Raw genomic sequence first — 13341 nt, 5'->3', positions numbered from 1 at the left:
GCAGAGCCCCCCCCCAGATCTCTCTATTAGCAGAGCCCCCCCCCAGATCTCTCTATTAGCAGAGCCCCCCCCCCAAGATCTCTCTATTAGCAGAGCCCCCCCCCCCAGATCTCTCTATTAGCAGAGCCCCCCCCAGATCTCTCTATTAGCAGAGCCCCCCCCAGATCTCTCTATTAGCAGAGCCCCCCCCCAGATCTCTCTATTAGCAGAGCCCCCCCCCAGATCTCTCTATTAGCAGAGCCCCCCCCCAGATCTCTCTATTAGCAGAGCCCCCCCCCAGATCTCTCTATTAGCAGAGCCCCCCCCCAGATCTCTCTATTAGCAGAGCCCCCCCCCAGATCTCTCTATTAGCAGAGCCCCCCCCCAGATCTCTCTATTAGCAGAGCCCCCCCCCCCCAGATCTCTCTATTAGCAGAAACCCCCCCCCCAGATCTCTCTATTAGCAGAACCCCCCCCCCAGATCTCTCTATTAGCAGAACCCCCCCAGATCTCTCTATTAGCAGAGCACCCCTCAGATCTCTCTATTAGCAGAGCCCCCTCCCAGATCTCCCTATTATCAGTCCCCATACCAGCAGTGCGGATCTCAGCTGATCAGATAATGGCCTGCTTGTTATCTCCCAGCTCTGGTCTCTGCAGCCTCCGCGGGGCAGGATGGGACAATGTGTTCGGGGATGGCAGTCATACACTCATATACAGAAGGATTGAGGAGGCGGGGCCTCAGTTGATTGACAGGGCAATCCAGGGCACAAACAAGTATCCTGCAGCCGCCTGAGGGAATAAAATGAGTGACTGATTTGGTAGCCAATCAGAGCCTTCCCTACCCTGACAGCCTGCTGTCTGATCCCATGACCATGTCTGAGTCAGCAGGGAGTGTTTAGGGACAGGGGGACACTTCCTTCCCAGAGCTCTCTCCTCCTGACCAACCATCACAACATGCCTAACATTAACCCTGTCAGTGCTGGGGACATTATATACCAACACAGCATGCCTTACATTAACCCTGTCAGTGCTGGGGACATTATATACCAACACAGCATGCCTTACATTAACCCTGTCAGTGCTGGAGGCATTATATACCATCACAGCATGCCTTACATTAACCCTGTCAGTGCTGGAGGCATTATATACCAACACAGCATGCCTTACATTAACCCTGTCAGTGCTGGACATTATATACCAACACAGCATACCTTACCTTAACCCTCTCAGTGCTGGGGGCAAACTATATACCGACACAGCATGTCTTACATTAACCCTGTCAGTGCTGGCGACAAAATACATACAAACACAGCATGCCTTACATCAACCCTCTCAGTGCTGGGGGCAAACTATATACCGACACAGCATGTCTTACATTAACCCTGTCAGTGCTGGGGACATTATATACCAACACAGCATGCCTTACATTAACCCTGTCAGTGCTGGGGACATTAAATACCAACACAGCATGCCTTACATTAACCCCGTTAGTGCTGGGGGCAAACTATATACCAACACAGCATGCCTTACATTAACCCTGTCAGTGCTGGAGGCATTATATACACCATCACAGCATGCCTTACATTAACCCTGTCAGTGCTGGAGACATTATATACCAACACAGCATGCCTTACATTAACCCTGTCAGTGCAGGAGACATTATATACCAACACAGCATGCCTTACATTAACCCTGTCAGTGCTGGAGACATTATGTACCAACACAGCATGCAAAACATTGACCCTCTCAGTGCTGGGGGCAAACTATATACTGATACCGGAGAAACTGACGGAAGCCAAGCACAGAGAGATGGACACAGGTTTCTTCAGGAAGGAAGAGATTCTTTATTGGATCACCGATCGGGACTCAGAGGGACTAATGTCACCAAAATACAGCAAGTTCTGAGCCCCGGACAATAGTGCAGGCTCCTTATATAGGCATATAACTCCTCCCATATTAAGCTCCACCCGCACATTCCCTTGACCAATCAACACAAATAAGAATTAACTTCCTGTTTGACCGCATGACTTGTCCAGCACAATGGAGGAGGGGGAATACTACATCCTGTATTCTTGCACATGCTCCGTACACTACTGATCGTATCTTGCCACGTGCAACCAACTGATCGATACGTCAGCATATGCACGTACACATGCCACGTGGTAATCTCGGCCTACTAAATTTATTTTTACCGAGATTCCACCACATTCCCCCCTTTGATGCCTCTTGATATTTTACAATTACTTGAGGCATCACATAACCTTAGTTTTGCTTACACCGCAAGTTACCTTGAACCAGACCAGACTTATCTTATGATGTGAATCTTCAACATTCATCTTCCTGCATTGGTTCTCCCTGATCTAGAGCCCTATATTTATATATCGCCATTATCTGTGCAGCAGCCTTTCTCTCTGCTATACTTCCTATCAGGCTTTGCACAGACCTAACTACTAGGGGTATAAGACACGGTAGGAGTAGACACAACAGTAAAATCAGTAGGACTCCACCTACCACTGCCTTAAGCCCTCCAAACCATTCATACCAGCTACCAAACCAACTACTTGGATTGTACCCTTTCCATACCTGAGTAGGCACATGCGCTAGTTTAACCATATGGCTAGTAAGCTCAGCTATTGCTTGCCCTTCGTCATCTATTTGAAGACAGCAATTGCTTAGGTTAAACTTCCCACATACACCTCCCTCTACTGCCAATAGGTAATCCAAGGCTAATCTATTTTGGTAGACTGCTGTCCTCATCCTGGTGTTATGCTTCGCTAGAAGATTGAGCGCTTGTGATGTCTCATTAGTGATAATCTCAACCACCGCCTGTAATCTTATAATACGGTTGAGCATATAAATAGGGGTTCTGTAACCAAAGGTACCATCCTCAGCCCACGTGGCTGGCCCATAATAATCTATGATACGCTGGGGAGGCCATTCATTATCTTCCCAGGTACCTATCTCTATGGGTCCCCTTTTCTTCCTATGATTCACATCATACACTTTAACACCTAAAGTCTCACCTGTTTCAATCGGTAACAAGAAGAAGGATGGTTTGAGCATACCCAACACACATGCCCCTTCCCAGTCCTGTGGCAGCTCCGAATAGGCTTTCTTACCACAGATCCAGTACAAATTTGCTGGGGCTCTCCAGGTAGATGTGATGGATAGATCAAATCACACGTCCTTTAAATTGGCGTATCTAGCAAACGGGTTTGATGGTTCTGAGACATTTGAAGCCGACCACCAAGTTGTATTCTTTGTATCATCATCATAAGCTTTTTGCCCTAGACAAGTTAATTCTCCTACAGAAGTATTATACATTATTCCTTTCCTTGCTATGCAAACATAACCTATGATGGAGGTCTTTAATCTCCACTCAGATTTACCTCTAACACTCATATGATAATCGGCTTGTGTAGATATTAGTTGGTCAACTGCCTCAGAACCGGACATTACCTCCTTTGCTTCCCAAGGCCATTGGTCTCCCATGTTAGTACCTCCACACACATAGCAGTTGGTAACATTAAGACTACCGGCAATACTTTCAGCTAGGTCGATGAACAGGTTTTTAGCGTTATGGGGGATCTTATTATCTATGCTCATCTCTTCATAAAAGGAATGATATACTTGATGAGTCTGGGAGGATACCGTATCAGTCTCTATCCCTATAAACAATAATGTCCCAGGATCTAAACCCGTCCCGTATATCTGAAACCCAAATAAATTGCCATACTTATCTAAAAACTTGTCGGGGTTATTAATAAGTATATGGACTGGGTTACATTCCATAGACTTACAATATGGGCTAGTCGGCAACTTAGTCACTATCATGTCTTTATCTACTGTCTGTCCCCAAGTCGCCCACCCCACACAAGACCAATATGGACAGAAGTTATAGTCTTTATTTGGGCATCTAGGACTCACATATTTATTTTTGCTACTGGGACAAATGTATTTATCGTTAGATCCATACGTCCTCTCCCATCTAAGATCCCCACATACATTCCACGGCTTTCTACCACTCGATATCGCTTTACACGCATCAAATAGCAGAACACCCGAAGAATGTACGGATTCTAACACCGTCTTATTAATTAGGGTCCCCTGAGGATCTCCATTCCTGAGAGTCAACCAAATTGTACGAGGCTGATACTCCGGACTGAAGCACTTAGGTTCTCCTACTCCTAAATGGCACACACTATAATCTATATTTAGGTATCTACATCTTGATACCTCTCCTTTACACTCGTATTGTGAATGCCAAATTAGGGTTTGGGAAATATGGTTACCTGTTCTCGTAGTCTTAATGCATACCTCACAGCTAGGAGTGTCGGTACCTCTACCTTCCTGAATATAAAAACACATGTAAATAAACACAATCAAAAGCACATCTTTCGCCGTCATCCTCAGTCTTCGTCCGTGCGATGGAACCTCAGCTTCCAGGATGTGAGGGCTGCAGGGAATGGAGTTCTGCTCGTCTTCACAGGTGTCCCTTCGGGACTTTCCTGGCTTATACACTATGTGATGGTAAGAGGACAGGCTTTATTATGGCCTTCTCACTTACACCTGTAACAATAAAATTTGTAATCCACAACAATAATTCCTCGTTACTCCGACTGAGTAGTGCGTTTCAACCGGATCTTGCAGGGATTCTCTGGATCTGCTGTAACTTGCCAAGAATCGACTGCTGCTGGTTTAACCCTGGAGTGATGTATCCACGGAGTCACTTCTGCTACTTTTATCGCTGTAGGGGTAGACAAAAGAACAACATAAGGACCTCTCCACTTGGGCCCTAACGGTACATTATTCCACTCTTTAATCCACACTTGGTCTCCTGGATGATAATTATGAACAGGGGAATAAATATTCACAGGTAATCTATCTTGTACCCATTTCTGTACCTCCTCCATAGTCTTACCCAACTCTACAACCTGCTGCCGGGTAATTCCTTCTCCCAACTGACTCAAATCCCCCCTTAAGTTACCAAGTACGGGAGGTGGTCGCCCATACATAATTTCAAAAGGAGAGAGGCCCATCCTTCTGGTAGGGGTACTGCGGATTCGCAATAGAGCTATAGGTAAGAGAACGTTCCACTTAAGTTGGGTTTCCTGACACATTTTAGCCAACTGGTTCTTTATAGTTCTATTCATTCTCTCTACCTTACCAGAACTCTGGGGTCTATATGCAGTATGAAGCCTCCACTTTATACCAAGCATATGAGTCAGTTGTTGTAGGCACTGGTGAACAAAAGCTGGACCATTGTCCGATCCTATAGAACAGGGTAGTCCATATCGGGGTATTATTTCTCGTAGCAGGAATCTCACAACTTCTCCTGCTTTCTCTGTACGAGTAGGACATGCTTCTACCCAGCCTGAATAGGTGCACACAATTACCAGCAGGTAACGATGTCCACCCGATTTAGGCATCACTGTAAAGTCTATTTGTAGATCGGACATGGGGAGTCCCCCCATAAACTGGACTCCTGGTGGCTTTACTGGTCCTTGTCTTGCATTATTCTTAGCACACGTTACACATCTACGTACAATGGCCTGAGTCAAGTTGGACAATCTTGGTATGTAGAAATGTTTTCTAAGAGATTCTTCAGTACTGTCTCTCCCAGAATGTGTCCCGTTGTGATAATTTTGGACAATTTCTACCGCTAGCGATGCTGGTATAACTATTCTTCCATCTTCTAGCTGATACCACTTGTTCTCCAGATACTTTCCCGGTTCAGTCTTTAACCACTCCTCTTCTTGAGTTGTATAAACTGGAGTCCATTGAGACAGTGGGGTTGGTATTAGAGCAGCTATATGCCCCACATACTCCTGTCTTCCTGATTCGGCAGCACGCTTAGCTGCACTATCTGCCATCCGATTTCCCTTGGTTACATCACCATCTCCTCTCAGATGCGCTCGACAATGTATGATACCGACTTCTTTCGGCTCCCATACTGCTTCCAATAGTTGTAGGATTTCAGCTGCGTACTTGATTTCTTTGCCTTCTGAATTCAGTAGTCCTCTTTCTTTATACAGAGCTCCGTGGGCATGAGTGGTTAAAAACGCATACTTAGAGTCCGTATAGATATTTACTCTTAAACCTTCAGCCAATTGTAACGCTCGTGTTAGTGCTATTAATTCTGCCTTTTGTGCTGATGTTCCTTTCGCCAGTGGCCGAGCTTCTATCACCTTGTCTATTGTTGTCACTGCATATCCTGCATAGCGGATCCCTTCTTTTACATAACTACTGCCGTCGGTATAATATTGAACATCGGGGTTCTGGATGGGAAAATCACGAAGATCTGGTCTACTTGAGAATACTTCATCCATTACTTCCAAACAATCATGTTGACTTTCAGTAGGTTGTGGCAAAAGGGTAGCTGGATTTAAGGTGTTTACAGTCTCTAAATGCACTCTTGGGTTTTCACACAACATTGCTTGATACTTGGTCATACGGCTGTTACTAAACCAATGATTTCCTTTGTAATCCAACAACGTCTGTACTGCATGTGGGACTCGTACATAAAGTTCTTGACCCAGAGTAAGTTTATCGGCTTCAGCTACTAGCAGGGCGGCTGCAGCTACGGCTCTTAGACAAGGTGGAAGTCCGCTGGCCACTGCATCCAGTTGCTTAGACATGTAGGCAACAGGTCTTTGCCATGATCCCAAGTACTGTGTCAATACTCCCACAGCCATTCTTCTTTGCTCGTGTACATATAAGTAGAATGGTCGTGTGTGATCAGGTAGACCTAATGCTGGGGCACTCATCAAAGCCTTCTTCACATCTTCAAATGCCGTTTGCTGTTCTTGGGTCCATAAGAAGGGGTCGTGCTCTGTACCTTTGATGGCTGCGTACAGAGGTTTTGCTAGTATCGCATAGCTGGGAATCCATATCCTACAGAAGCCCGCTGCCCCCAAGAATTCTCGCACTTGTCTTCTATTCTTGGGTATTGGTATTTGGCAGACAGCTTCTTTTCTCTCTGGCCCCATAATCCTTTGACCTTCAGAGATATGGAATCCCAGATACTTGACAGTTGGCAAACACAACTGAGCCTTCTTTCTAGACACCTTGTATCCTGCCTTCCAGAGAATATGTAGTAGATCGTGCGTTGCTTGCTGACAGATTTCTTTTGTAACTGCTGCTATCAACAAGTCATCTACATATTGTAACAATACACACTCTCCTGGGATGGACTCGAAATCCAGTAGATCTTGACTTAAGGCTGAGCCAAATAGGGTAGGTGAATTTTTAAACCCTTGGGGCAGTCTTGTCCAAGTCATTTGGCGTTTTGAGCCCGTTACAGCGTTCTCCCATTGGAAAGCGAAAATACATTGACTTTCTGCGGCAATTCGGAGGCAAAAGAAGGCATCTTTGAGATCTAAGACTGTGAAGTAAGTAGCCCCGCCCGGAATTAAAGCAAGCAGGTTATATGGATTGGGTACAACTGGATGTATACTAACAACCGCATCATTGACTGCTCTCAAGTCCTGCACAGGTCGATACTCATCTGTACCGGGCTTTTGAACAGGCAGCAATGGGGTGTTCCAGGGGGAAGTACAGAATTTTAGGATACCATACCGTATGAACTTATCCAGATAGGATTGGATGTTCTTCTTAGCCTTCTGTGGGATGTGGTATTGTCTTAGGCTTACTGGATAAACCCCAAGTTTCAGTTCAATTTTTATAGGTGGAATATTGCGGGCCAGTCCTGGTGGGTTGTTCTCTGCCCAAACTCCTGGTATGTTAAACAATGTCTCATCACTCCTAGGGTTTTGGCTAGTCAACACTGTATAAAGTCGCCACTCTTCTTCCTTTGGTACGGATAAAGTCATAATACCTGAAGGTCCATTAAACTTTAAAGATGTTGTTCCATTTGGTAGGAACGTAATCTGCGCTTGTAATTTTGATAGCATATCACGTCCCAGCAATTGGACTGGACATTCAGGCATATAAAGGAATTGGTGTTTTACTACGTGGCCTCCCAATGTACAGAGTCGACTTTTAAGAACCGGTCTTTCAGCACTTCTTCCAGTTGCTCCTATCACAGTAATAGTCCTTCCAGATGGAGGAGCAACTAGATTAGTCACCACTGAATGTTCAGCACCAGTATCGATCATGAACGCACTCCTTTTCCCCCCTATTGATACATCGACCATAGGCTCCGCTCGACCAAGGGGGATGGAGCCCGGTCGGTATCAATAGTCCTCCATGACCGTGTCAGCCAATCCTACGAAGTCCCTACCTTCTCTATCGCGGGACCTTTGCGCTGCTGGAATATACCTGTCTTCCCTAACACTTCCTCTGTTCCCATTACTCCCTCTATAACCATTACTCCCTCCGGGGCCTCCTCTACCTCTCGCTCTGCCTCTAAAGTTTCCGTAACCTGACCTAGGTCTGTCTCTCTCAGACTGTTCTCTTCGCGGACACTCATTTCTCCAATGCCCTTCTTCCCTACAGTAAGCGCACTGATTTTTACCTAGAGGTTCCTCATTCCATCTACTATCGCCTCTATCTGGGCCCCGTCTATCTACGCCTGCGATCGCTACCGCTAGCATATCAGCCTTTTTACGCATCTTGCGCTCTTCCTCTTTCTTACTTTCTGTATCCCTGTTCATATAGACCTTATTTGCTACCTCCATTAGTTGGGTGATGGACATACCTGCAAACCCTTCTAACTTTTGTAGCTTGCGCTTAATATCTCCGTATGCTTGGCTGACAAAGGCGGAGTTAACCATTCGGGAATTGTCTGCGTCTTCCGGATTAAAGGGGGTGTACAAGCGGTACGCCTCCAATAATCGGTCATAAAAGACACTGGGCGCTTCATCGCTTTTCTGAATCACCTCAACTGTCTTCGACATGTTAATGGCTTTCTTTCCTCCGGCTTTCATGCCAGCAATTATAGCGTCTCTATAGGCTCTAAGTTGAACCATATCAGCACCATTTACGTTCCAATCGGGATCAGTGTTGGGATAGTGTGTTGCGGCCCATGCTGCTGGATTAGCTTGGTTCAAAGCACGGGCTCTATCTTCTAATGCTTTAATGGCTGCTTGATTTATTCTTGTCCTTTCCTCATTGTTAAATAAAGTCATTAGTAACTGCTGGCAATCAGCCCATGTCGGATTATGCGTCTGTACTATTGAGGTGAACAGATCAGTCATGGCTTGTGGTTTCTCAGTATACGAGGAATTATGGGTCTTCCAGTTTAAAAGGTCGGTAGTGGTAAATGGGACATATACGAAGACTGGGTCAGCGTGTGCCATTTGTCCTGCGGCATCGATATAAGCTGACCCGGGATTTAGGCGAAGAGGCATCTGATAGTGCTTTAATTGTTGGGCACCAGTCAACTGTCGGGTTTGGATGGGGCTACGTAGGGAAGCGTCAGTCATGGGTTCCGGTCGGGGAGAGATAGGGTATGGGGATGTGGGAGGTTGGTTTTGGGAAAAGGTAGTGAATAGAACACTTCGGGCCGAGCTAGATGAAGCTTGACCGGAAGTCTGAAGTGGCGCCAAATCAGGATATTCGTTTCTAATGGGGGTGGGTTCTGGTTCCGGAAGGGGAGATTTAGTACGAGGGGGGGTGGATCCTGTACTGGAGGAGGAAGCGGAAGTGGATGAGGGTAATGAGGGGAGGGGTGCAGGACTTCCTGCGTTTGCGTCACTTCTTCTTAACGGAAAGTAAGGGGGCGGCAAAGGGATCTCGGACTCAGGGGGCGTGTCCAAAATGGGCCTAACACCAGTCCTAGTGGACGAACAAGTCCTAGCTACCATGAGGCGACACTGCTCCTCGTGGCATGTCTGGAGCCATTTTGGCGAGTCATTTACGGCCTGTCTCCAACAGTCAATATAAGGAAACTGGCCGTAAAGTTCAGGCCTACCTGATACAGCCACGTGTAAGCGCTGTACCAGAGTTGGATCCAAACTGCCACGTGGCGGCCATGCCGCAACCAAAGTAGGCCACTCCCTAGTGCACAAAGTAACTAAACGCACAGAAGACATCTTAACCCCAAAATCACAAACCTTGAATCCCTTTTTAAAATTCTTAACCATACATCCTAAGGGATCCGGAATCGTTGACTGCGACGCACCCATATTTAACAATGGAACGTCGTCGACAACGAATACTATACACGCGTACTATTCAACAGTCACACCCGTTTCCTCTGGCAACAGCACCACGTGGTACGGTTACCAAGTGAAACGTACACAATAACACAATAAACACTCAGGGAATTCCCGTACACACACAGCTGCTACACCAGTCACTATATAATCAATATTATGCCCTTTGGCGTAACTATACAGTCACCCACGCTATAATTCTCTATATACGAATTACCCGTCTATAACACACCCCAGTAACATCGTCTTTTACAAATAGCGGTTACAGTACGGTTAGCATAGGTCAAAGTACAAGTTAAGGTCACAATACAATTATTAGTGGTTATGGTGTTAAAACATGCAATTGACGACAATGATTAGTACTTATTATACAATGTCAGTAAATATACAGGGTTATGGTACCGTGCACTATAATACAGCAACACACTATTAACACTCTCGCTAGACGGCTGAGCTCGCGCTATCTAACAAGATATACACTTTACTAAAACAATCGTTAACACATTTACAATTCCCAACTAAACTATTGGCCAGTACCTTGAATGGACTACCTAAAAACAATCTACATACGTTTTGGTTAGCCACACTGCCCAATCACCACATATATAGCGAGCTAGAGAACCGAATTTACACAGACGCCTCTTAGTCGCACTATACAACGAGCTAGAGGACCGAATTTACACAGACGCCTCTTAGTCGTACTATCAAAAGTCTAGTGGGTTCCAAATTTACACGCCTTCCCACTTAGCCCAGATAGGATGAGAACTAGCGAACCGGATTTACACAGACGCCGCTTAGTCTCCCGGTCCCTCCGACCTAGCGAACAAAATATACACCCTAGAACGCTAGTCTAGACAAGACACCGGTGTCCGGCTAGGGCTATTTTACACCAGAGCGCCCCGCCTGACTAACCAAATCAAACGGTCTGACTAAAGAGCGTTCGATCGAGCGGTGCGCCTTCGCTCCTTCCCTCCGACAGAGGGGGCAGATACAGATTCAAAAACCCCTTTGGGCCTACCGCACAATCGGTATACCCCTAGCGGGTCCTGCCGTCTAAAACAGCAGTTATCTTACCTCCTCGTTCCTGAACCTGAGTTCACACTCATCGACGGGGACACCCCAGCACTTCTCACGTAGAGGCCGATGATCTCCTGGACAACAGACCAGTGGCGCCGAGACGAAGGGAGGTCCACGCAGAAGTTCAGGGGTGCAGCCGTAGAGAACGTGGGCAAAGATAGACCGTCTCACGCCTCTGCCTCTCAGCTACCGTTGAACGATGAGCTTCCCGGCCAATGCACCAAATGATACCGGAGAAACTGACGGAAGCCAAGCACAGAGAGATGGACACAGGTTTCTTCAGGAAGGAAGAGATTCTTTATTGGATCACCGATCGGGACTCAGAGGGACTAATGTCACCAAAATACAGCAAGTTCTGAGCCCCGGACAATAGTGCAGGCTCCTTATATAGGCATATAACTCCTCCCATATTAAGCTCCACCCGCACATTCCCTTGACCAATCAACACAAATAAGAATTAACTTCCTGTTTGACCGCATGACTTGTCCAGCACAATGGAGGAGGGGGAATACTACATCCTGTATTCTTGCACATGCTCCGTACACTACTGATCGTATCTTGCCACGTGCAACCAACTGATCGATACGTCAGCATATGCACGTACACATGCCACGTGGTAATCTCGGCCTACTAAATTTATTTTTACCGAGATTCCACCACAATACCAACACAGCATACCTTACATTAGCCCTGTCAGTGCTGGGGACATTATATACCAACACAGCATGCCTTACATTAACCCTGTCAGTGCTGGAGACATTATGTACCAACACAGCATGCCTTACATTAGCCCTGTCAGTGCTGGGGACATTATATACCAACACAGCATGCCTTACATTAACCCTGTCAGTGCTGGAGACATTATGTACCAACACAGCATGCCTAACCTTAACCCTCTCAGTGCTGGGCGCAAACTATATACCAACACAGCATGCCTTACATTAGCCCTGTCAGTGCTGGGGACATTATATACCAACACAGCATGCCTTACATTAGCCCTGTCAGTGCTGGGGGCAAACTATATACCAACACAGCCTGCCTTACATTAACCCTGTCAGTGCTGAAGACATATACCAACACAGCATGCCTAACATTAACCCTGTCAGTGCTGGGGACATTATATACCGACACAACATGCCTTACATTAACCCGGTCAGTGCTGGAGACGTTATATACCAACACAGCATGCCTTACATTAACCCTGTCAGTGCTATGGACATTATATACCGACACAACATGCCTTACATTAACCCGGTCAGTGCTGGAGACGTTATATACCAACACAGCATGCCTTACATTAACCCTGTCAGTGCTGGGGACGTTATATACCAACACAGCATGCCTTACATTAACCCCATTAGTGCTGGGGGCAAACTATATACCAACACAGCATGCCTTACATTAACCCTGTACGTGCTGGAGACAAAATATATACCAACACAAACAAAATATGCTAAAAAAGAAAGAAGCATTTTCTCGCTCAGAAAGTGAACCTGAGGGTTATCCACTAAAGGGAGAATTTTCTGGAGTTGTAAGTGGATTAAAAAATAAATCCATATTTAAGACCGAAATAGCCAAATTGGAAAAATTCTCCAAGTCTGCGATGCTTGCAGTTCGGCTATGTCGGTCTATAATATGGAAATTATTTTTAATTCACCTTTGTGGTCTATTGACTAAACTCTGAATTGAAGCAGATACCAACTTGGCTTACGGTCCCAGCTTGGCTATTCTGATTTCAGTTCACTACAATTTGGAGTTTGGGAACCATGTGAATAGTCACGAATGACCTTAACACCTGATTATATAGACTATAGTGAATAAAACGGTTACAAATATATCATAATTATATGTTTGCAGGATACAGGTTTTGCCTGATGATCATCAAACTAGTGTGTTTTTATGTACAGATAGCTTATTAGGTATACCTAAAAATATGTTAATTATGTAAATTTGCATAATTTCAAATCTTTACATTTATTCACTCAAGCTCATTATAAAAATATTGGAGAGGATTAAACGTTTCAGTGATTACACAGGGTGTTAAAATAATTCACTCAGGGTTTGAACTATTAGCGTAACTTCAACTCTGTCCTATATGATAAGTGAGAGAAAACTAAAAAAACAAAAAAAATAAATCTGATTCTGCTTATGTGTATTTGCGTCGAGC

General features: G+C 45.5%; 1 protein-coding gene across 1 annotated transcript in view; it reads right to left on the bottom strand.

The window, feature by feature from the left end:
- The window catches only part of LGMN (legumain), a 42581-nt gene extending 41883 nt beyond the window's left edge, over positions 1–698 (bottom strand). The window contains exon 1 of the mRNA XM_063439198.1: positions 570–698. The gene's annotated coding sequence lies outside the window, so the exon portion shown is untranslated. The remainder of the gene's footprint in view (positions 1–569) is intronic.
- Between the last annotated feature and the right edge of the window lie 12643 nt (positions 699–13341).

This window comes from Pelobates fuscus, chromosome 13, assembly GCF_036172605.1.
Source record: "Pelobates fuscus isolate aPelFus1 chromosome 13, aPelFus1.pri, whole genome shotgun sequence".
Classification (NCBI taxonomy): Eukaryota; Metazoa; Chordata; class Amphibia; order Anura; family Pelobatidae; genus Pelobates; species Pelobates fuscus.
Note: the sequence above shows the minus strand (reverse complement) of the source record. Positions and strands in the feature narration are given on the sequence as shown.